We start from the raw sequence: 23,087 nt of genomic DNA, 5'->3' as shown, positions 1-23,087 counted from the left end.
CTTACTGCGATTTTAGGCATCCTCTCTGATAATGGATGGGGCTGTGTTCCTGTCTTACTCGTTGTTTGGCATACGGTTTCCAGCACTGTAGCTTGCTGGGCGTTGAGTGAAGGTGGATCTTGGCGTTGAGATGGAAATCTCTGGGAGATTTGCTCCGTTTGATATGACATGGAGCTGTAAGGTCTCCTGTGGACCAGTGTCCTCAGGTTGGCTCTCCCACCTCAGAGGCGCAGCACTGACTCCTGGTTGGAGCACCAAGAGACTTTCATCCACGTGGCTCAGAATACAAGGGACCAAAAAGAGAAAGAAACAAAGACAGAGGATAAACGAACACACAATTATGTCAAATAAAATAAAGTCAAGTCATTAACATAAAACATAATTTTTAAGAAAATATTTTAAACGTAAAAATAAGAAAACAGACGGACAGAACCCTGGCACCAATGGTTAAAGCTAAGCTTTACAGACAAAAATCACAAACAGAAGCATACACATAGACACTCAAAAAAAGAGAAAATGTGGGAATAAAATATACCTTTGCTCCCAAAGGCCACCACCTCGATTTTGGCATGATTCATTGTGTACTCAGGTAATCCACAGATGCAGGTTCCTTCAGGTTGAAAGTGGGGATTTAACCCGCTCTTCCTGAGGCTGCTGAGACACATCTCCCTTTCTCTTCTTTGTCCGCACAGTTCCCGGGCTTCAGCTTTGGATTTGGATCCGCCCCTTTGTGTAGGTCGCTTGAGGGCCTCTGTTCTTTCCTCAGAGAGGACAGGGTTAAAGGAGAAGCTCATGGGGGGCTGTGTCTCCCTCAGGCCGGGGGAGTGAGTTGTACGGAATAGCAGTCAGCCTGTAGCGGTATAGCGCATCGTGACTTTGCAGCAGCCTGAGGCGCACCGTGCATCCTCCCAGGGAAGTTGTCCCTGGATCACGGGACCCTATCAGTGGCGGGCTGCAGAAGCCCCCGGCAGGGGCACTGTGGATAGTGGCCTGTCTTTGCTCACAGGCTTCTTGGTGGCGGCCGCAGCAGCCTTACGTCTCATGCCAGTCTCTGGGATCCGCGCTGATAGCCGCACCTCACGCCCATCTCTGGAGCTCCATTACGCGACGCTCTTAATACACTCTCCTCACGCACCAGGAAACAAATTGGGAAGAAAAATTCCCTTGTCTCTTACGCAGTTGCAGGGCTTTTCCAGGACTCCCTCTGAGCTAGCCGTGGCGCACTAGCACCCTTCAGGCTGTGTTCATGCCGCCAGCCCCAGTCCTCACCGTGGCATGCTGCTGAAACCGCAGCCTCAGCCTCCAACCCCCGCCTTCCCCGGCAGGTGAACAGACAAGCCTCTCAGGCTGGTGAGCTCTGGTCGGCATCGCTCCTCTGTGGGGGAATCTGTCCACTTTGCCCTCCGCACCCCAGTTGCTGGGCTCTCCTCCTTGGCTCCGAAGCTTCCCCACTCCGTTACACACAGTGTCTGCCTGCGAAGGGGCTTTCTAGTGTGTGGAACCCTTTCCTCCTTCACAGCTGCTTCCCACTGTTGCCAGTCCCGTCCCTAGTCTCTTGTCTCTGTTATTTCTCTCCTCTTTTCCCCTACCCAGGTTCGTAGGGAGTTTCTTGCCCTTTGGGAGGTGTGAGGTCTTCGGCCAGCGTTCAGTGGCCGTTCTATAAGAGCGGTTCTTCCTGCAGATTTATTTCTGATGAATCTGTGGGGAGGAATGTGATCTCCGCCTCTCCCTCTTCCGTCATCTTCAAGTTCCTCCCCCATTGTTGTTTTGATCTGCATTTCTCTAATGATTAGAGATGTTGAGCATTGTTTCATGGGTTTGTTGGCAAAGAGTATATATGCTTTGGAGAAATATCTGTTTCGGTCTTCTGTCCTCTTTTGGATTGGGTTGTTTGTCTTTCTGATATTGAGTTGCATGAGCTCCGTGGAGATTAATCCTTTGTCAGTGGCTTCGTTTACAAATATTTTCTCCCATTCTGAGGGTTGTCTTTTCATCCTGATTTTCATTTCCTTCGCTGTGCAAAAGCTTTACAGTTTCACTAGGTCCCATTTGTTTCTTTCTGTTTTTATTTCCAGTTCTCTATGAGGGGGCTCCCAAAACGTCTTTGCGTGATTTATGTCACCGAGTGTTCTGCCTTTGTTTTCTTCTAAGAGTTTTAACGTGTCTGGCCTTACATTTAGGTCTTTAATCGATTTGCAGTTTATTTTTGTGTATGGAGTTAAGAAGTGTTGTAATTTCATGCTTTTACATGTAGCTGTGCACTTTCCCCAGAACCATTATTGAAGAGGCTATCTGTTCTCCATTGTATACTCTTGCCTCCTTTATCAAATAGAAAGGAGTGTGGGTTTATCCGTGGCTTACTGTCCTGTTTCATTGATCTACACTTCTGTTTGTGAGCAAGTAGCATACCCTCTTTATTATTACAGTTTTTTTTTTATCGTCTGAAGTCAGGGAACCTGATTCCTCCAGCTCTGTTTTTCTTTCTCAAGATACCTTTGGCTCTTCAGGCTCTTTTGTGTTTTCACACGAATGCTGAAATATTTTGTTCTAGTTCTGTGACAAATGCCATTGGTAGTTCGATAGGGATTGCAATGAACTGTAGATTGCTTTGTGTAGCATAGTCATGTTTGCAATGTTGTTTCTACCAGTCCAAAATCATGGTATATGTCTCCATCTCTTTGTGTCACCTTTAATTTCTTTCATCAGTGGGTCATGGTTTTCTTCACACATGTATTTTGTCTCTTTGGTGCATTTACTCTCAAGTATGTTATTCGTTTTGTAGCAATGGTAAAGGAGAGTGTTTCCTTAATTTCTCTTTCGGATTTTTCTTCAGTAGTGCATAGTAATGCAAGAGATTTTTGTGCATTAACTTTGTATCCTGTCACTGTACCAAATTCATTGATTAGTTCTGGTAGTTTTCTGGTAGCGTCTTTAGAATTCTCTAGGTATACCATCAAGTCATCTGAAAACAGTGACAGATTTACTTCTTCTCTTCCAACCTGGATGCTTTTAATTTTTTTTTTTTTTTTCTTCTCTGAGTGCTGTGGGTAAAACTTCCAAAACCTGGTTAATTAATATTAGTGACAGTTCGCAAACTTGTCTTTTTCCTGATCTTAAAGGAAATGGTTTCAGTATTTCACCTTTGAGAACAAAGTTGGCTGTGGGTCTGTCATATATGGCCTTTATTATGTTGAGGTACGTTCACTCTATGTGTACTTTCTGGAGAGTGCTATCCTACACTATTTTTGAAGGTTTCCAAAAGATTTTTTTTGCATTTATTGAGATAATCATAGGATTTTTCTCCTTCAACTTGTTAGTATGGTTTATCATCTCCATTGATTTGCATATATCGTAAAATCCTGCCTTCCTTGGATAAAGCCCACTTGATCATGGCGTATTATGCCTTTAATGTGCTGTTGGATTCTAGTTTCTAGTATTTTCTTTGAGATTCTGACATTTAAGGTCCTCCGTGATATTGGCCTGTAGTGTTCATTTTTATCTGACACTTTGTCTGCTTTTGGTATCAGAGTGACTGTGGCCTCGTTTAATGATTTTGGGAGTGTCCCTCACTCTGTTATATTTTGGACGAGTCTGAGAAGGATAGGTGTTAGCTCTTGTCAAAAGTTTGGATAGAAATCGCCTGTGAAGCCATCTGATCTTGGGCTTTGGCTTGTTGGAAAATTTTAATCACAATTTCAATTTCAGTGCTTACGAGTAGTCTGTCCATAGCTTCTGTTTATCTTGGTTCAGTCTCAGAAGGCTGTGCTTTTCGAAGAATTTGTCCATTTCTTCCAGGTTGTCCATTTAGTTGGCAAAAGATGTTTGTAGTAATCTCTCATGATCCTTTGTATTTCTGCAGTGTCAGTTGTTACTTCTCCTTTTTCATTTCTAATTCTGTTGGTTTGGATCTTCTCCATTTCTTTTCTAAATAAATCTGGCGGATGGTGGATACATTATATGCATCCTCTTAAATATCTAGCTTTTAGGTTTACCGACCTTTGCTCTTGTTTTCTCCATTCTTTTTCATTTATTTCTGATCTGAACTTTCTTATTTCTTTCCTTCTGCTAATCCTTTTTTGTTTGTTTGGTGTTTGGTCCTTTTTTCTCTAAGGGCTTTAGGTGTAAGTCTAGGTTGTTTATATGGGGGATTTCTTGTTTCTTGATGGAGGATTTTATGGCTCTAAACTTCCCTGTTAGAACTGCTTTTGCTGCATCCCATAGGTTGGGGTGGTCGTATTTGCATTGTCATTTTTTTCCAGGTATTTTGTGATTTCATCTTTGTTTTCTTCAGTGATTCCTTGATTATTTAACAGCGTTTTGTTGAGCTTCCATGTGTTTCTATTGTTTACAGTTCTTTTTTTCCTTTCATTGATATCTAGTTTCATGGCACTCTGGTCGGATATTAGACCTCATACTATTTCAGGTTTCTTAAATTTACTAAGGCTCTATGTGTGACCCAAGATATGATATATCCTGGAGAATGTTCCATGAGCACTTGAGAAGAAACGGTTTTCTGTTGTTTTGCAAAGGAAAGTCATATACATATCAGTTAAGTCCCTCTTGTTCAATGTGTCCTTTGAAGCCCATGTTTCCTTGTTTATTTTCATTTTGGGTGATCAGTCCATTGGTGAAAGAGGGGTGTTAATGTCCCCTACTATTTTTGTGTTACTGTCAGTTTCCCCTTTGATGGCTGTTAGGATATATCTTATGTATTGAAGTGCTACTACGTTGGCTTCATAAGGATTTGCATTTGCTCTATCACCTTCTTTGTTTGATTCCTTCATCCGTGTGTAGTGTTCTTCTTGGTTTCCTGCAATAGTCTTTCTCTTAAAGTCTATTTCGTCTGATATGAGAATTGGCACTCCAGGTTTCCTTGGATTTCCATTTGCTTGGAATGTCTTTTTCCATCCCCTCACTTTCAGTTTGTATGTGTCCCTAGGTCTAAAGTGGGTCGCTCCTAGACATCATATTTAACGGTCTTGTTTTTGTATCCCTTCATCCAGTCTATGTGTGTGGGTTGGAGCATTGAATCCATTTACATTTAAGGCAATTATCCGTGTGTATGTTCCTGTTCCCATTTACTTAATTGTTTTCGGTTTGTTATTGGAGGTCTTTTATTTCCTTTGTGTTTCCTGCCTAGAGAAGTTCCTTTATCATTTGTGATAAAGACGGTTTGGTGGTGCTGAATTCTCCTACCTTTGGTTTGTCTGTAAAGTTTTTACTTTCTCCGTCCAATCTGAATGAGATTCTTGCTGAGTACAGTCACATTGGTGGTAGGTTTTTTCCTTTAATCACTTGAAATATGTCCTGCCACTCCCTACTGTCTTGTAGAATTTCTGCTGAAAGATCAGCTGTTAACTTTATGGGGATTCCCACATGTGGTATTTGTTGCTTTTCCCTTGCTGCTTTTAATACCTTTTCTTTGTATTTCATTTTGGATAGTTGGAAGAATATGTGTCTTGGAGTGTTTCTCCTTGGATTTCTCCTGTTTGGGACTCTCTGAGCTTCCTGGACGTGATTAACGCTTTCCTTTCCTATATTAGAGAAGTTTTCAACGATACTCTTTCTGAATATTTTCTCAGTCCCTTTCTTTTTCTCTTCTTCTTCTGGGACCCGTCTGATTCGAATGTTGGTGCATTTAATGTTGTTCCAGAGGTCTCTGAGACTGTCCTCAATCTTTTCATTCTTATGTCTTCATACTGCTCTGCAGTAGTTAGTTAAACTATGTTATCTTCCAGGGCACTTATCCGTTCTTCTGCCAGAGCCTTTCTGCTATTGATCACTTCTAGAGAATTTTTAATTTCATTTATTGTTTTCTTCATTATTGTTCGTTTGCCCTTCAGTTCTTCTAGGTCCTTGTGGAAAGTTTCTTGTATTTTCTCTATCCTACTGCCAAGATTTTGGATCATCTTTACTCTCATCATTCTGAATAATTTTTCAGGTAGACTGCCTATTTCCTCTTCATTTGTTAGGTCTGGTGGGGTTTAAGTTGCTCCTTCATCTGCTGTGTGTTTTTCTGTCTCCTCTTTTTGCGTAATTCACTGCTTGGGGTCTCCTTTTCACAGGCTGCAGCTTCATAGTTATCTTTGTTTTTGGTGTCTGTCCCAGGTGGCTAAGTTTGTTCAGTGGGTTGTGTAGGCTTCTTGGTGGAGGGGAGTTGTGCCTGTGTTCTGGTGGATGAAGCTGGATCTTGTCTCTCTGCTGGGCAGTTCCACGTCTGGTGGTGTGTGGTTGGGTGTCTGTGGCCTTACTGCGATTTTAGGCATCCTCTCTGATAATGGATGGGGCTGTGTTCCTGTCTTACTCGTTGTTTGGCATACGGTTTCCAGCACTGTAGCTTGCTGGGCGTTGAGTGAAGGTGTATCTTGGCGTTGAGATGGAAATCTCTGGGAGATTTGCTCCGTTTGATATGACATGGAGCTGTAAGGTCTCCTGTGGACCAGTGTCCTCAGGTTGGCTCTCCCACCTCAGAGGCGCAGCACTGACTCCTGGTTGGAGCACCAAGAGACTTTCATCCACATGGCTCAGAATACAAGGGACCAAAAAGAGAAAGAAACAAAGACAGAGGATAAACGAACACACAATTATGTCAAATAAAATAAAGTCAAGTCATTAACATAAAACATAATTTTTAAGAAAATATTTTAAACGTAAAAATAAGAAAACAGACGGACAGAACCCTGGCACCAATGGTTAAAGCTAAGCTTTACAGACAAAAATCACAAACAGAAGCATACACATAGACACTCAAAAAAAGAGAAAATGTGGGAATAAAATATACCTTTGCTCCCAAAGGCCACCACCTCGATTTTGGCATGATTCATTGTGTACTCAGGTAATCCACAGATGCAGGTTCCTTCAGGTTGAAAGTGGGGATTTAACCCGCTCTTCCTGAGGCTGCTGAGACACATCTCCCTTTCTCTTCTTTGTCCGCACAGTTCCCGGGCTTCAGCTTTGGATTTGGATCCGCCCCTTTGTGTAGGTCGCTTGAGGGCCTCTGTTCTTTCCTCAGAGAGGACAGGGTTAAAGGAGAAGCTCATGGGGGGCTGTGTCTCCCTCAGGCCGGGGGAGTGAGGAGTACGGAATAGGAGTCAGCCTGTAGCGGTATAGCGCATCGTGACTTTGCAGCAGCCTGAGGCGCACCGTGCATCCTCCCAGGGAAGTTGTCCCTGGATCACGGGACCCTATCAGTGGCGGGCTGCAGAAGCCCCCGGCAGGGGCACTGTGGATAGTGGCCTGTCTTTGCTCACAGGCTTCTTGGTGGCGGCCGCAGCAGCCTTACGTCTCATGCCAGTCTCTGGGATCCGCGCTGATAGCCGCACCTCACGCCCATCTCTGGATCTCCATTACGCGACGCTCTTAATACACTCTCCTCACGCACCAGGAAACAAATTGGGAAGAAAAATTCCCTTGTCTCTTACGCAGTTGCAGGGCTTTTCCAGGACTCCCTCTGAGCTAGCCGTGGCGCACTAGCACCCTTCAGGCTGTGTTCATGCCGCCAGCCCCAGTCCTCACCGTGGCATGCTGCTGAAACCGCAGCCTCAGCCTCCAACCCCCGCCTTCCCCGGCAGGTGAACAGACAAGCCTCTCAGGCTGGTGAGCTCTGGTCGGCATCGCTCCTCTGTGGGGGAATCTGTCCACTTTGCCCTCCGCACCCCAGTTGCTGGGCTCTCCTCCTTGGCTCCGAAGCTTCCCCACTCCGTTACACACAGTGTCTGCCTGCGAAGGGGCTTTCTAGTGTGTGGAACCCTTTCCTCCTTCACAGCTGCTTCCCACTGTTGCAAGTCCCGTCCCTAGTCTCTTGTCTCTGTTATTTCTCTCCTCTTTTCCCCTACCCAGGTTCGTAGGGAGTTTCTTGCCCTTTGGGAGGTGTGAGGTCTTCGGCCAGCGTTCAGTGGCCGTTCTATAAGAGCGGTTCTTCCTGCAGATTTATTTCTGATGAATCTGTGGGGAGGAAAGTGATCTCCGCCTCTCCCTCTTCCGTCATCTTCAAGTTCCTCCCCCATTGTTGTTTTGATCTGCATTTCTCTAATGATTAGAGATGTTGAGCATTGTTTCATGGGTTTGTTGGCAAAGAGTATATATGCTTTGGAGAAATATCTGTTTCGGTCTTCTGTCCTCTTTTGGATTGGGTTGTTTGTCTTTCTGATATTGAGTTGCATGAGCTCCGTGGAGATTAATCCTTTGTCAGTGGCTTCGTTTACAAATATTTTCTCCCATTCTGAGGGTTGTCTTTTCATCCTGATTTTCATTTCCTTCGCTGTGCAAAAGCTTTACAGTTTCACTAGGTCCCATTTGTTTCTTTCTGTTTTTATTTCCAGTTCTCTATGAGGGGGCTCCCAAAACGTCTTTGCGTGATTTATGTCACCGAGTGTTCTGCCTTTGTTTTCTTCTAAGAGTTTTAACGTGTCTGGCCTTACATTTAGGTCTTTAATCGATTTGCAGTTTATTTTTGTGTATGGAGTTAAGAAGTGTTGTAATTTCATGCTTTTACATGTAGCTGTGCACTTTCCCCAGAACCATTATTGAAGAGGCTATCTGTTCTCCATTGTATACTCTTGCCTCCTTTATCAAATAGAAAGGAGTGTGGGTTTATCCGTGGCTTACTGTCCTGTTTCATTGATCTACACTTCTGTTTGTGAGCAAGTAGCATACCCTCTTTATTATTACAGTTTTTTTTTTTTTTATCGTCTGAAGTCAGGGAACCTGATTCCTCCAGCTCTGTTTTCCTTTCTCAAGATACCTTTGGCTCTTCAGGCTCTTTTGTGTTTTCACACGAATGCTGAAATATTTTGTTCTAGTTCTGTGACAAATGCCATTGGTAGTTCGATAGGGATTGCAATGAACTGTAGATTGCTTTGTGTAGCATAGTCATGTTTGCAATGTTGTTTCTACCAGTCCAAAATCATGGTATATGTCTCCATCTCTTTGTGTCACCTTTAATTTCTTTCATCAGTGGGTCATGGTTTTCTTCACACATGTATTTTGTCTCTTTGGTGCATTTACTCTCAAGTATGTTATTCGTTTTGTAGCAATGGTAAAGGAGAGTGTTTCCTTAATTTCTCTTTCGGATTTTTCTTCAGTAGTGCATAGTAATGCAAGAGATTTTTGTGCATTAACTTTGTATCCTGTCACTGTACCAAATTCATTGATTAGTTCTGGTAGTTTTCTGGTAGCGTCTTTAGAATTCTCTAGGTATACCATCAAGTCATCTGAAAACAGTGACAGATTTACTTCTTCTCTTCCAACCTGGATGCTTTTAATTTTTTTTTTTTTTTTCTTCTCTGAGTGCTGTGGGTAAAACTTCCAAAACCTGGTTAAGTAATATTAGTGACAGTTCGCAAACTTGTCTTTTTCCTGATCTTAAAGGAAATGGTTTCAGTGTTTCACCTTTGAGAACAAAGTTGGCTGTGGGTCTGTCATATATGGCCTTTATTATGTTGAGGTACGTTCACTCTATGTGTACTTTCTGGAGAGTGCTATCCTACACTATTTTTGAAGGTTTCCAAAAGATTTTTTTTGCATTTATTGAGATAATCATAGGATTTTTCTCCTTCAACTTGTTAGTATGGTTTATCATCTCCATTGATTTGCATATATCGTAAAATCCTGCCTTCCTTGGATAAAGCCCACTTGATCATGGCGTATTATGCCTTTAATGTGCTGTTGGATTCTAGTTTCTAGTATTTTCTTTGAGATTCTGACATTTAAGGTCCTCCGTGATATTGGCCTGTAGTGTTCATTTTTATCTGACACTTTGTCTGCTTTTGGTATCAGAGTGACTGTGGCCTCGTTTAATGATTTTGGGAGTGTCCCTCACTCTGTTATATTTTGGACGAGTCTGAGAAGGATAGGTGTTAGCTCTTGTCAAAAGTTTGGATAGAAATCGCCTGTGAAGCCATCTGATCTTGGGCTTTGGCTTGTTGGAAAATTTTAATCACAATTTCAATTTCAGTGCTTACGAGTAGTCTGTCCATAGCTTCTGTTTATCTTGGTTCAGTCTCAGAAGGCTGTGCTTTTCGAAGAATTTGTCCATTTCTTCCAGGTTGTCCATTTAGTTGGCAAAAGATGTTTGTAGTAATCTCTCATGATCCTTTGTATTTCTGCAGTGTCAGTTGTTACTTCTCCTTTTTCATTTCTAATTCTGTTGGTTTGGATCTTCTCCATTTCTTTTCTAAATAAATCTGGCGGATGGTGGATACATTATATGCATCCTCTTAAATATCTAGCTTTTAGGTGTACCGACCTTTGCTCTTGTTTTCTCCATTCTTTTTCATTTATTTCTGATCTGAACTTTCTTATTTCTTTCCTTCTGCTAATCCTTTTTTGTTTGTTTGGTGTTTGGTCCTTTTTTCTCTAAGGGCTTTAGGTGTAAGTCTAGGTTGTTTATATGGGGGATTTCTTGTTTCTTGATGGAGGATTTTATGGCTCTAAACTTCCCTGTTAGAACTGCTTTTGCTGCATCCCATAGGTTGGGGTGGTCGTATTTGCATTGTCATTTTTTTCCAGGTATTTTGTGATTTCATCTTTGTTTTCTTCAGTGATTCCTTGATTATTTAACAGCGTTTTGTTGAGCTTCCATGTGTTTCTATTGTTTACAGTTCTTTTTTTCCTTTCATTGATATCTAGTTTCATGGCACTCTGGTCGGATATTAGACCTCATACTATTTCAGGTTTCTTAAATTTACTAAGGCTCTATGTGTGACCCAAGATATGATATATCCTGGAGAATGTTCCATGAGCACTTGAGAAGAAACGGTTTTCTGTTGTTTTGCAAAGGAAAGTCATATACATATCAGTTAAGTCCCTCTTGTTCAATGTGTCCTTTGAAGCCCATGTTTCCTTGTTTATTTTCATTTTGGGTGATCAGTCCATTGGTGAAAGAGGGGTGTTAATGTCCCCTACTATTTTTGTGTTACTGTCAGTTTCCCCTTTGATGGCTGTTAGGATATATCTTATGTATTGAAGTGCTACTACGTTGGCTTCATAAGGATTTGCATTTGCTCTATCACCTTCTTTGTTTGATTCCTTCATCCGTGTGTAGTGTTCTTCTTGGTTTCCTGCAATAGTCTTTCTCTTAAAGTCTATTTCGTCTGATATGAGAATTGGCACTCCAGGTTTCCTTGGATTTCCATTTGCTTGGAATGTCTTTTTCCATCCCCTCACTTTCAGTTTGTATGTGTCCCTAGGTCTAAAGTGGGTCGCTCCTAGACATCATATTTAACGGTCTTGTTTTTGTATCCCTTCATCCAGTCTATGTGTGTGGGTTGGAGCATTGAATCCATTTACATTTAAGGCAATTATCCGTGTGTATGTTCCTGTTCCCATTTACTTAATTGTTTTCGGTTTGTTATTGGAGGTCTTTTATTTCCTTTGTGTTTCCTGCCTAGAGAAGTTCCTTTATCATTTGTGATAAAGACGGTTTGGTGGTGCTGAATTCTCCTACCTTTGGTTTGTCTGTAAAGTTTTTACTTTCTCCGTCCAATCTGAATGAGATTCTTGCTGAGTACAGTCACATTGGTGGTAGGTTTTTTCCTTTAATCACTTGAAATATGTCCTGCCACTCCCTACTGTCTTGTAGAATTTCTGCTGAAAGATCAGCTGTTAACTTTATGGGGATTCCCACATGTGGTATTTGTTGCTTTTCCCTTGCTGCTTTTAATACCTTTTCTTTGTATTTCATTTTGGATAGTTGGAAGAATATGTGTCTTGGAGTGTTTCTCCTTGGATTTCTCCTGTTTGGGACTCTCTGAGCTTCCTGGACGTGATTAACGCTTTCCTTTCCTATATTAGAGAAGTTTTCAACGATACTCTTTCTGAATATTTTCTCAGTCCCTTTCTTTTTCTCTTCTTCTTCTGGGACCCGTCTGATTCGAATGTTGGTGCATTTAATGTTGTTCCAGAGGTCTCTGAGACTGTCCTCAATCTTTTCATTCTTATGTCTTCATACTGCTCTGCAGTAGTTAGTTAAACTATGTTATCTTCCAGGGCACTTATCCGTTCTTCTGCCAGAGCCTTTCTGCTATTGATCACTTCTAGAGAATTTTTAATTTCATTTATTGTTTTCTTCATTATTGTTCGTTTGCCCTTCAGTTCTTCTAGGTCCTTGTGGAAAGTTTCTTGTATTTTCTCTATCCTACTGCCAAGATTTTGGATCATCTTTACTCTCATCATTCTGAATAATTTTTCAGGTAGACTGCCTATTTCCTCTTCATTTGTTAGGTCTGGTGGGGTTTAAGTTGCTCCTTCATCTGCTGTGTGTTTTTCTGTCTCCTCTTTTTGCGTAATTCACTGCTTGGGGTCTCCTTTTCACAGGCTGCAGCTTCATAGTTATCTTTGTTTTTGGTGTCTGTCCCAGGTGGCTAAGTTTGTTCAGTGGGTTGTGTAGGCTTCTTGGTGGAGGGGAGTTGTGCCTGTGTTCTGGTGGATGAAGCTGGATCTTGTCTCTCTGCTGGGCAGTTCCACGTCTGGTGGTGTGTGGTTGGGTGTCTGTGGCCTTACTGCGATTTTAGGCATCCTCTCTGATAATGGATGGGGCTGTGTTCCTGTCTTACTCGTTGTTTGGCATACGGTTTCCAGCACTGTAGCTTGCTGGGCGTTGAGTGAAGGTGTATCTTGGCGTTGAGATGGAAATCTCTGGGAGATTTGCTCCGTTTGATATGACATGGAGCTGTAAGGTCTCCTGTGGACCAGTGTCCTCAGGTTGGCTCTCCCACCTCAGAGGCGCAGCACTGACTCCTGGTTGGAGCACCAAGAGACTTTCATCCACATGGCTCAGAATACAAGGGACCAAAAAGAGAAAGAAACAAAGACAGAGGATAAACGAACACACAATTATGTCAAATAAAATAAAGTCAAGTCATTAACATAAAACATAATTTTTAAGAAAATATTTTAAACGTAAAAATAAGAAAACAGACGGACAGAACCCTGGCACCAATGGTTAAAGCTAAGCTTTACAGACAAAAATCACAAACAGAAGCATACACATAGACACTCAAAAAAAGAGAAAATGTGGGAATAAAATATACCTTTGCTCCCAAAGGCCACCACCTCGATTTTGGCATGATTCATTGTGTACTCAGGTAATCCACAGATGCAGGTTCCTTCAGGTTGAAAGTGGGGATTTAACCCGCTCTTCCTGAGGCTGCTGAGACACATCTCCCTTTCTCTTCTTTGTCCGCACAGTTCCCGGGCTTCAGCTTTGGATTTGGATCCGCCCCTTTGTGTAGGTCGCTTGAGGGCCTCTGTTCTTTCCTCAGAGAGGACAGGGTTAAAGGAGAAGCTCATGGGGGGCTGTGTCTCCCTCAGGCCGGGGGAGTGAGGAGTACGGAATAGGAGTCAGCCTGTAGCGGTATAGCGCATCGTGACTTTGCAGCAGCCTGAGGCGCACCGTGCATCCTCCCAGGGAAGTTGTCCCTGGATCACGGGACCCTATCAGTGGCGGGCTGCAGAAGCCCCCGGCAGGGGCACTGTGGATAGTGGCCTGTCTTTGCTCACAGGCTTCTTGGTGGCGGCCGCAGCAGCCTTACGTCTCATGCCAGTCTCTGGGATCCGCGCTGATAGCCGCACCTCACGCCCATCTCTGGATCTCCATTACGCGACGCTCTTAATACACTCTCCTCACGCACCAGGAAACAAATTGGGAAGAAAAATTCCCTTGTCTCTTACGCAGTTGCAGGGCTTTTCCAGGACTCCCTCTGAGCTAGCCGTGGCGCACTAGCACCCTTCAGGCTGTGTTCATGCCGCCAGCCCCAGTCCTCACCGTGGCATGCTGCTGAAACCGCAGCCTCAGCCTCCAACCCCCGCCTTCCCCGGCAGGTGAACAGACAAGCCTCTCAGGCTGGTGAGCTCTGGTCGGCATCGCTCCTCTGTGGGGGAATCTGTCCACTTTGCCCTCCGCACCCCAGTTGCTGGGCTCTCCTCCTTGGCTCCGAAGCTTCCCCACTCCGTTACACACAGTGTCTGCCTGCGAAGGGGCTTTCTAGTGTGTGGAACCCTTTCCTCCTTCACAGCTGCTTCCCACTGTTGCAAGTCCCGTCCCTAGTCTCTTGTCTCTGTTATTTCTCTCCTCTTTTCCCCTACCCAGGTTCGTAGGGAGTTTCTTGCCCTTTGGGAGGTGTGAGGTCTTCGGCCAGCGTTCAGTGGCCGTTCTATAAGAGCGGTTCTTCCTGCAGATTTATTTCTGATGAATCTGTGGGGAGGAAAGTGATCTCCGCCTCTCCCTCTTCCGTCATCTTCAAGTTCCTCCCCCATTGTTGTTTTGATCTGCATTTCTCTAATGATTAGAGATGTTGAGCATTGTTTCATGGGTTTGTTGGCAAAGAGTATATATGCTTTGGAGAAATATCTGTTTCGGTCTTCTGTCCTCTTTTGGATTGGGTTGTTTGTCTTTCTGATATTGAGTTGCATGAGCTCCGTGGAGATTAATCCTTTGTCAGTGGCTTCGTTTACAAATATTTTCTCCCATTCTGAGGGTTGTCTTTTCATCCTGATTTTCATTTCCTTCGCTGTGCAAAAGCTTTACAGTTTCACTAGGTCCCATTTGTTTCTTTCTGTTTTTATTTCCAGTTCTCTATGAGGGGGCTCCCAAAACGTCTTTGCGTGATTTATGTCACCGAGTGTTCTGCCTTTGTTTTCTTCTAAGAGTTTTAACGTGTCTGGCCTTACATTTAGGTCTTTAATCGATTTGCAGTTTATTTTTGTGTATGGAGTTAAGAAGTGTTGTAATTTCATGCTTTTACATGTAGCTGTGCACTTTCCCCAGAACCATTATTGAAGAGGCTATCTGTTCTCCATTGTATACTCTTGCCTCCTTTATCAAATAGAAAGGAGTGTGGGTTTATCCGTGGCTTACTGTCCTGTTTCATTGATCTACACTTCTGTTTGTGAGCAAGTAGCATACCCTCTTTATTATTACAGTTTTTTTTTTTTTTATCGTCTGAAGTCAGGGAACCTGATTCCTCCAGCTCTGTTTTCCTTTCTCAAGATACCTTTGGCTCTTCAGGCTCTTTTGTGTTTTCACACGAATGCTGAAATATTTTGTTCTAGTTCTGTGACAAATGCCATTGGTAGTTCGATAGGGATTGCAATGAACTGTAGATTGCTTTGTGTAGCATAGTCATGTTTGCAATGTTGTTTCTACCAGTCCAAAATCATGGTATATGTCTCCATCTCTTTGTGTCACCTTTAATTTCTTTCATCAGTGGGTCATGGTTTTCTTCACACATGTATTTTGTCTCTTTGGTGCATTTACTCTCAAGTATGTTATTTGTTTTGTAGCAATGGTAAAGGAGAGTGTTTCCTTAATTTCTCTTTCGGATTTTTCTTCAGTAGTGCATAGTAATGCAAGAGATTTTTGTGCATTAACTTTGTATCCTGTCACTGTACCAAATTCATTGATTAGTTCTGGTAGTTTTCTGGTAGCGTCTTTAGAATTCTCTAGGTATACCATCAAGTCATCTGAAAACAGTGACAGATTTACTTCTTCTCTTCCAACCTGGATGCTTTTAATTTTTTTTTTTTTTTCTTCTCTGAGTGCTGTGGGTAAAACTTCCAAAACCTGGTTAAGTAATATTAGTGACAGTTCGCAAACTTGTCTTTTTCCTGATCTTAAAGGAAATGGTTTCAGTGTTTCACCTTTGAGAACAAAGTTGGCTGTGGGTCTGTCATATATGGCCTTTATTATGTTGAGGTACATTCACTCTATGTGTACTTTCTGGAGAGTGCTATCCTACACTATTTTTGAAGGTTTCCAAAAGATTTTTTTTGCATTTATTGAGATAATCATAGGATTTTTCTCCTTCAACTTGTTAGTATGGTTTATCATCTCCATTGATTTGCATATATCGTAAAATCCTGCCTTCCTTGGATAAAGCCCACTTGATCATGGCGTATTATGCCTTTAATGTGCTGTTGGATTCTAGTTTCTAGTATTTTCTTTGAGATTCTGACATTTAAGGTCCTCCGTGATATTGGCCTGTAGTGTTCATTTTTATCTGACACTTTGTCTGCTTTTGGTATCAGAGTGACTGTGGCCTCGTTTAATGATTTTGGGAGTGTCCCTCACTCTGTTATATTTTGGACGAGTCTGAGAAGGATAGGTGTTAGCTCTTGTCAAAAGTTTGGATAGAAATCGCCTGTGAAGCCATCTGATCTTGGGCTTTGGCTTGTTGGAAAATTTTAATCACAATTTCAATTTCAGTGCTTACGATTAGTCTGTCCATAGCTTCTGTTTATCTTGGTTCAGTCTCAGAAGGCTGTGCTTTTCGAAGAATTTGTCCATTTCTTCCAGGTTGTCAAATTTAGTTGGCAAAAGATGTTTGTAGTAATCTCTCATGATCCTTTGTATTTCTGCAGTGTCAGTTGTTACTTCTCCTTTTTCATTTCTAATTCTGTTGGTTTGGATCTTCTCCATTTCTTTTCTAAATAAATCTGGCGGATGGTGGATACATTATATGCATCCTCTTAAATATCTAGCTTTTAGGTGTACCGACCTTTGCTCTTGTTTTCTCCATTCTTTTTCATTTATTTCTGATCTGAACTTTCTTATTTCTTTCCTTCTGCTAATCCTTTTTTGTTTGTTTGGTGTTTGGTCCTTTTTTCTCTAAGGGCTTTAGGTGTAAGTCTAGGTTGTTTATATGGGGGATTTCTTGTTTCTTGATGGAGGATTTTATGGCTCTAAACTTCCCTGTTAGAACTGCTTTTGCTGCATCCCATAGGTTGGGGTGGTCGTATTTGCATTGTCATTTTTTTCCAGGTATTTTGTGATTTCATCTTTGTTTTCTTCAGTGATTCCTTGATTATTTAACAGCGTTTTGTTGAGCTTCCATGTGTTTCTATTGTTTACAGTTCTTTTTTTCCTTTCATTGATATCTAGTTTCATGGCACTCTGGTCGGATATTAGACCTCATAGTATTTCAGTTTTCTTAAATTTACTAAGGCTCTATGTGTGACCCAAGATATGATATATCCTGGAGAATGTCCCATGAGCACTTGAGAAGAAACGGTTTTCTGTTGTTTTGCAAAGGAAAGTCATATACATATCAGTTAAGTCCCTCTTGTTCAATGTGTCCTTTGAAGCCCATGTTTCCTTGTTTATTTTCATTTTGGGTGATCAGTCCATTGGGGAAAGAGGGGTGTTAATGTCCCCTACTAGTTTTGTGTTACTGTCAGTTTCCCCTTTGACGGCTGTTAGGATATATCTTATGTATAGAAGTGCTACTACGTTGGCTTCATAAGGATTTGCATTTGCTCCATCACCTTCTTTGTTTGATTCCTTCATCCGTGTGTAGTGTTCTTCTTGGTTTCCTGCAATAGTCTTTCTCTTAAAGTCTATTTCGTCTGATATGAGAATTGGCACTCCAGGTTTCCGTGGATTTCCATTTGCTTGGAATGTCTTTTTCCATCCCCTCACTTTCAGTTTGTATGTGTCCCTAGGTCTAAAGTGGGTCGCTCCTAGACATCATATTTAACGGTCTTGTTTTTGTATCCCTTCATCCAGTCTATGTGTGTGGGTTGGAGCATTGAATCCATTTACATTTAAGGCAATTATCCGTGTGTATGTTCCTGTTCCCATTTACTTAATTGTTTTCGGTTTGTTATTGGAGGTCTTTTATTTCCTTTGTGTTTCCTGCCTAGAGAAGTTCCTTTATCATTTGTGATAAAGACGGTTTGGTGGTGCTGAATTCTCCTACCTTTGGTTTGTCTGTAAAGTTTTTACTTTCTCCGTCCAATCTGAATGAGATTCTTGCTGAGTACAGTCACATTGGTGGTAGGTTTTTTCCTTTAATCACTTGAAATATGTCCTGCCACTCCCTACTGTCTTGTAGAATTTCTGCTGAAAGATCAGCTGTTAACTTTATGGGGATTCCCACATGTGGTATTTGTTGCTTTTCCCTTGCTGCTTTTAATACCTTTTCTTTGTATTTCATTTTGGATAGTTGGAAGAATATGTGTCTTGGAGTGTTTCTCCTTGGATTTCTCCTGTTTGGGACTCTCTGAGCTTCCTGGACGTGATTAACGCTTTCCTTTCCTATATTAGAGAAGTTTTCAACGATACTCTTTCTGAATATTTTCTCAGTCCCTTTCTTTTTCTCTTCTTCTTCTGGGACCCGTCTGATTCGAATGTTGGTGCATTTAATGTTGTTCCAGAGGTCTCTGAGACTGTCCTCAATCTTTTCATTCTTATGTCTTCATACTGCTCTGCAGTAGTTAGTTAAACTATGTTATCTTCCAGGGCACTTATCCGTTCTTCTGCCAGAGCCTTTCTGCTATTGATCACTTCTAGAGAATTTTTAATTTCATTTATTGTTTTCTTCATTATTGTTCGTTTGCCCTTCAGTTCTTCTAGGTCCTTGTGGAAAGTTTCTTGTATTTTCTCTATCCTACTGCCAAGATTTTGGATCATCTTTACTCTCATCATTCTGAATAATTTTTCAGGTAGACTGCCTATTTCCTCTTCATTTGTTAGGTCTGGTGGGGTTTAAGTTGCTCCTTCATCTGCTGTGTGTTTTTCTGTCTCCTCTTTTTGCGTAATTCACTGCTTGGGGTCTCCTTTTCACAGGCTGCAGCTTCATAGTTATCTTTGTTTTTGGTGTCTGTCCCAGGTGGCTAAGTTTGTTCAGTGGGTTGTGTAGGCTTCTTGGTGGAGGGGAGTTGTGCCTGTGTTCTGGTGGATGAAGCTGGATCTTGTCTCTCTGCTGGGCAGTTCCACGTCTGGTGGTGTGTGGTTGGGTGTCTGTGGCCTTACTGCGATTTTAGGCATCCTCTCTGATAATGGATGGGGCTGTGTTCCTGTCTTACTCGTTGTTTGGCATACGGTTTCCATCACTGTAGCTTGCTGGGCGTTGAGTGAAGGTGGATCTTGGCGTTGAGATGGAAATCTCTGGGAGATTTGCTCCGTTTGATATGACAAGGAGCTGTAAGGTCTCCTGTGGACCAGTGTCCTCAGGTTGGCTCTCCCACCTCAGAGGCGCAGCACTGACTCCTGGTTGGAGCACCAAGAGACTTTCATCCACATGGCTCAGAATACAAGGGACCAAAAAGAGAAAGAAACAAAGACAGAGGATAAACGAACACACAATTATGTCAAATAAAATAAAGTCAAGTCATTAACATAAAACATAATTTTTAAGAAAATATTTTAAACGTAAAAATAAGAAAACAGACGGACAGAACCCTGGCACCAATGGTTAAAGCTAAGCTTTACAGACAAAAATCACAAACAGAAGCATACACATAGACACTCAAAAAAAGAGAAAATGTGGGAATAAAATATACCTTTGCTCCCAAAGGCCACCACCTCGATTTTGGCATGATTCATTGTGTACTCAGGTAATCCACAGATGCAGGTTCCTTCAGGTTGAAAGTGGGGATTTAACCCGCTCTTCCTGAGGCTGCTGAGACACATCTCCCTTTCTCTTCTTTGTCCGCACAGTTCCCGGGCTTCAGCTTTGGATTTGGATCCGCCCCTTTGTGTAGGTCGCTTGAGGGCCTCTGTTCTTTCCTCAGAGAGGACAGGGTTAAAGGAGAAGCTCATGGGGTGCTGTGTCTCCCTCAGGCCGGGGGAGTGAGTTGTACGGAATAGCAGTCAGCCTGTAGCGGTATAGCGCATCGTGACTTTGCAGCAGCCTGAGGCGCACCGTGCATCCTCCCAGGGAAGTTGTCCCTGGATCACGGGACCCTATCAGTGGCGGGCTGCAGAAGCCCCCGGCAGGGGCACTGTGGATAGTGGCCTGTCTTTGCTCACAGGCTTCTTGGTGGCGGCCGCAGCAGCCTTACGTCTCATGCCAGTCTCTGGGATCCGCGCTGATAGCCGCACCTCACGCCCATCTCTGGAGCTCCATTACGCGACGCTCTTAATACACTCTCCTCACGCACCAGGAAACAAATTGGGAAGAAAAATTCCCTTGTCTCTTACGCAGTTGCAGGGCTTTTCCAGGACTCCCTCTGAGCTAGCCGTGGTGCACTAGCACCCTTCAGGCTGTGTTCATGCCGCCAGCCCCAGTCCTCACCGTGGCATGCTGCTGAAACCGCAGCCTCAGCCTCCAACCCCCGCCTTCCCCGGCAGGTGAACAGACAAGCCTCTCAGGCTGGTGAGCTCTGGTCGGCATCGCTCCTCTGTGGGGGAATCTGTCCACTTTGCCCTCCGCACCCCAGTTGCTGGGCTCTCCTCCTTGGCTCCGAAGCTTCCCCACTCCGTTACACACAGTGTCTGCCTGCGAAGGGGCTTTCTAGTGTGTGGAACCCTTTCCTCCTTCACAGCTGCTTCCCACTGTTGCAAGTCCCGTCCCTAGTCTCTTGTCTCTGTTATTTCTCTCCTCTTTTCCCCTACCCAGGTTCGTAGGGAGTTTCTTGCCCTTTGGGAGGTGTGAGGTCTTCGGCCAGCGTTCAGTGGCCGTTCTATAAGAGCGGTTCTTCCTGCAGATTTATTTCTGATGAATCTGTGGGGAGGAAAGTGATCTCCGCCTCTCCCTCTTCCGTCATCTTCAAGTTCCTCCCCCATTGTTGTTTTGATCTGCATTTCTCTAATGATTAGAGATGTTGAGCATTGTTTCATGGGTTTGTTGGCAAAGAGTATATATGCTTTGGAGAAATATCTGTTTCGGTCTTCTGTCCTCTTTTGGATTGGGTTGTTTGTCTTTCTGATATTGAGTTGCATGAGCTCCGTGGAGATTAATCCTTTGTCAGTGGCTTCGTTTACAAATATTTTCTCCCATTCTGAGGGTTGTCTTTTCATCCTGATTTTCATTTCCTTCGCTGTGCAAAAGCTTTACAGTTTCACTAGGTCCCATTTGTTTCTTTCTGTTTTTATTTCCAGTTCTCTATGAGGGGGCTCCCAAAACGTCTTTGCGTGATTTATGTCACCGAGTGTTCTGCCTTTGTTTTCTTCTAAGAGTTTTAACGTGTCTGGCCTTACATTTAGGTCTTTAATCGATTTGCAGTTTATTTTTGTGTATGGAGTTAAGAAGTGTTGTAATTTCATGCTTTTACATGTAGCTGTGCACTTTCCCCAGAACCATTATTGAAGAGGCTATCTGTTCTCCATTGTATACTCTTGCCTCCTTTATCAAATAGAAAGGAGTGTGGGTTTATCCGTGGCTTACTGTCCTGTTTCATTGATCTACACTTCTGTTTGTGAGCAAGTAGCATACCCTCTTTATTATTACAGTTTTTTTTTTTATCGTCTGAAGTCAGGGAACCTGATTCCTCCAGCTCTGTTTTTCTTTCTCAAGATACCTTTGGCTCTTCAGGCTCTTTTGTGTTTTCACACGAATGCTGAAATATTTTGTTCTAGTTCTGTGACAAATGCCATTGGTAGTTCGATAGGGATTGCAATGAACTGTAGATTGCTTTGTGTAGCATAGTCATGTTTGCAATGTTGTTTCTACCAGTCCAAAATCATGGTATATGTCTCCATCTCTTTGTGTCACCTTTAATTTCTTTCATCAGTGGGTCATGGTTTTCTTCACACATGTATTTTGTCTCTTTGGTGCATTTACTCTCAAGTATGTTATTTGTTTTGTAGCAATGGTAAAGGAGAGTGTTTCCTTAATTTCTCTTTCGGATTTTTCTTCAGTAGTGCATAGTAATGCAAGAGATTTTTGTGCATTAACTTTGTATCCTGTCACTGTACCAAATTCATTGATTAGTTCTGGTAGTTTTCTGGTAGCGTCTTTAGAATTCTCTAGGTATACCATCAAGTCATCTGAAAACAGTGACAGATTTACTTCTTCTCTTCCAACCTGGATGCTTTTAATTTTTTTTTTTTTTTTCTTCTCTGAGTGCTGTGGGTAAAACTTCCAAAACCTGGTTAAGTAATATTAGTGACAGTTCCCAAACTTGTCTTTTTCCTGATCTTAAAGGAAATGGTTTCAGTGTTTCACCTTTGAGAACAAAGTTGGCTGTGGGTCTGTCATATATGGCCTTTATTATGTTGAGGTACATTCACTCTATGTGTACTTTCTGGAGAGTGCTATCCTACACTATTTTTGAAGGTTTCCAAAAGATTTTTTTTGCATTTATTGAGATAATCATAGGATTTTTCTCCTTCAACTTGTTAGTATGGTTTATCATCTCCATTGATTTGCATATATCGTAAAATCCTGCCTTCCTTGGATAAAGCCCACTTGATCATGGCGTATTATGCCTTTAATGTGCTGTTGGATTCTAGTTTCTAGTATTTTCTTTGAGATTCTGACATTTAAGGTCCTCCGTGATATTGGCCTGTAGTGTTCATTTTTATCTGACACTTTGTCTGCTTTTGGTATCAGAGTGACTGTGGCCTCGTTTAATGATTTTGGGAGTGTCCCTCACTCTGTTATATTTTGGACGAGTCTGAGAAGGATAGGTGTTAGCTCTTGTCAAAAGTTTGGATAGAAATCGCCTGTGAAGCCATCTGATCTTGGGCTTTGGCTTGTTGGAAAATTTTAATCACAATTTCAATTTCAGTGCTTACGATTAGTCTGTCCATAGCTTCTGTTTATCTTGGTTCAGTCTCAGAAGGCTGTGCTTTTCGAAGAATTTGTCCATTTCTTCCAGGTTGTCAAATTTAGTTGGCAAAAGATGTTTGTAGTAATCTCTCATGATCCTTTGTATTTCTGCAGTGTCAGTTGTTACTTCTCCTTTTTCATTTCTAATTCTGTTGGTTTGGATCTTCTCCATTTCTTTTCTAAATAAATCTGGCGGATGGTGGATACATTATATGCATCCTCTTAAATATCTAGCTTTTAGGTTTACCGACCTTTGCTCTTGTTTTCTCCATTCTTTTTCATTTATTTCTGATCTGAACTTTCTTATTTCTTTCCTTCTGCTAATCCTTTTTTGTTTGTTTGGTGTTTGGTCCTTTTTTCTCTAAGGGCTTTAGGTGTAAGTCTAGGTTGTTTATATGGGGGATTTCTTGTTTCTTGATGGAGGATTTTATGGCTCTAAACTTCCCTGTTAGAACTGCTTTTGCTGCATCCCATAGGTTGGGGTGGTCGTATTTGCATTGTCATTTTTTTCCAGGTATTTTGTGATTTCATCTTTGTTTTCTTCAGTGATTCCTTGATTATTTAACAGCGTTTTGTTGAGCTTCCATGTGTTTC

This window comes from Eschrichtius robustus, chromosome Y (genome assembly GCF_028021215.1).
Source record: "Eschrichtius robustus isolate mEscRob2 chromosome Y, mEscRob2.pri, whole genome shotgun sequence".
NCBI lineage: Eukaryota > Metazoa > Chordata > Mammalia > Artiodactyla > Eschrichtiidae > Eschrichtius > Eschrichtius robustus.
The sequence above is the reverse complement of the archived record's forward strand: the minus strand, read 5'-3'. Positions refer to the sequence as shown.